This window comes from Pinus tabuliformis, chromosome 6 (genome assembly GCF_031772625.1).
Source record: "Pinus tabuliformis cultivar Carrire ecotype Pingquan chromosome 6, CPIR1, whole genome shotgun sequence".
NCBI lineage: Eukaryota > Viridiplantae > Streptophyta > Pinopsida > Pinales > Pinaceae > Pinus > Pinus tabuliformis.
The window spans coordinates 1,369,164,039-1,369,166,554 of NC_142292.1; positions in this window are offsets into that span (position 1 = coordinate 1,369,164,039).

Below are 2,516 nucleotides of genomic sequence, written 5' to 3' on the forward strand. Positions count from 1 at the left end.
ATGAAGTGAAGCTTATTCTAATGCTAGCGGTGCAGTAGTTTTCCAACGCTATTTGACGACAGGTTAATTTAAAGGTGTGAATAGTATATTTTTATGTTGCACTAGTTCCTGCTATGCCGGTACTAGGGTATAGGGAGCAATTTAAAATTGTGAATATTATATTTCTATGTTGCATGAGTTTTTGGTATGTTTGTATTTGGGAGCAATTTAAAAGTGTAAATAGTATATTTTTATGTTGCATGAGTTTCTAGTATTGTCGGTACTTGGGGTACAGGGAGTAAGTATTTGGCATAGTGGAGCTACAATAATATAATATATATAAATTTAATATATATTAAAAAAATAAAAATATTAATCCATCAACAATTTTCTAATCAAATTCTTTCCAAGCCAAGAAACATGTGGAACTCCCAAATTAGAGGTTTTTTTGTTATTACTAGATTATTATGTGATTTCACACAATGCTATATCATATTCAACTTCAAAATTCAAGTTTGGAAATTTATAAAATGCCACTTAACAGGTTACTCTTTCTCTTTCTGACCATCACTGTAATTCATTGAATCTTATCATTAAAGCTTCAGGATAGGCTTGAAGAGAGTAGACTTATTTGCAATCGCTGAAATTCAAGATTTGCAATAGAAGCTTTTGTTGAAACCTTTGCTAAATCTCCATGTCTCTATGCTTTACAGAGCTTATGCAATCCAAACCCCTAACTTGGCATGTATCACTTAGAAAATAAACAAATAGTATCTGCCCTGCTCAAAATAAATACCCAAAACATCAAAATTTTCTCAAAATAAGTATTTGAAAAGTCAAAATATGTTGTAGTGAAGTTCCTAAAAAGATCCAAAATACTCGTTGAAATTTTGGACCATTTCCTACCAGCTCCCAAGCTCCCTGGAATGAGAAAGCACAGGGTACATGCTCTTGAATGCTTGGGAGTGGTACCCGTGTAACTATGGCACACCTTGAAATGCATTGTTTTATGCCACAATTTGTATGAATCTAATTTGGATATAAATAGCCCCAACTAATCTAATTTCATATGATTGGCCAACATGCAATGTATATGTACATTGTTGTGAATCTATTTACTATCCATCAATATTAAGGTAACTATCTTTAGTCTTATCCGTATGTGATATATATGGAATTTGTTTTCTTAATATTTTACAAAAATAATTAAATCATGGGAAAACTAGAATACTCTGCTTTCCACATATGAATCTACATGGAACATTAGAATACCTAACACTCCCTTTTGTTGTTACAGTTTACCGTAGCCACTATCATCACTTTACCGGATAGCAAGAAAAAAGCCTCAACCACCATCATTGAATTTATGTTGATCAGATTCTTAGAAAAAGAATCCATCATCTTTTGCTATAGCAAATATTTAACTAGAATATAAAGGGTCAGGGTGTTGGATCCATGAGATTGTCTAAATTTTATTTGATGTCATCCAAAAACTTATTACTACTACAAAGAGGGGAATTTCAAGAAATATTTGAGACAATTTTTTATTAATTGTCTTAACTCTCAAAGAAAACTTTTAAATTGTCTTAAATATTATCTTTAAGCGAGTGTATCAAATTGTTGTCTTAAAGAATCGTCTCTATAAACACAATATAGAACACAAGTATTATTGTCTCTTAAGATACAATTCATTGTTTTCTCTCAAGAGGCTATAGCTATGATTAAATACATATTGGATTTATAGAGATAATATGTCTTTAATCCCATTTATACTCTAGAGACATTAAAAAATTCTCTTTAAAAATAAAATATAGAATGTGAATATTTTTGTTTCTTTGGTGACTAATTCATGTTAGGGCACGATGTAATCAAACCACCAACTTATTGCTTGCAAGATAAGTGTTATTCCATTGAGCTAGCAAGCTTTAATGGTGGATTCAGGGATCAAAACTAACTTCAATACTTTCCATGTCTCTTTTGACAAAGCAAATTGGTAATGCCCATGAATAATAATGTGTTTCATGCTGGCATACTCAAAACCTTACCAGGGAAAGCTATTACATCATAAATTACTTGATATAATATATTTCTTATTTGCTTCAACCAAAGAGATAGAGCCCTTAAACAAATGGATTAAACTAATCATAGAAACATCTATGTGTTGTCCACAACACACTAACATGTTAGTAAACGATGCAAGAAGACTAATCGAAACATCACAAAAATTTAAATATTTTAATTATTTCTTCATTTCCTCAGTTAAAGAGATAAAGTCTTTAAAGAAATGGATTAAAATGATCATATAAACCTTTATGTCTGGTCCACACACATACATGTTAGTAAACAATGCAAGAAAATTGATAGAATAAACACAAACATTTAAATATTTTAATAAGGACAAGGCCTATAACATTGGACCTGCATTGCTACAAAAATGATGCATTTTTAAGAGAGGTGGAAATGTACTTTTTTTTACAAATCTAGAGATGTCGAGGCTTATTACGTTCCTACATGATTACAAAAACTCTGGAAGGTTG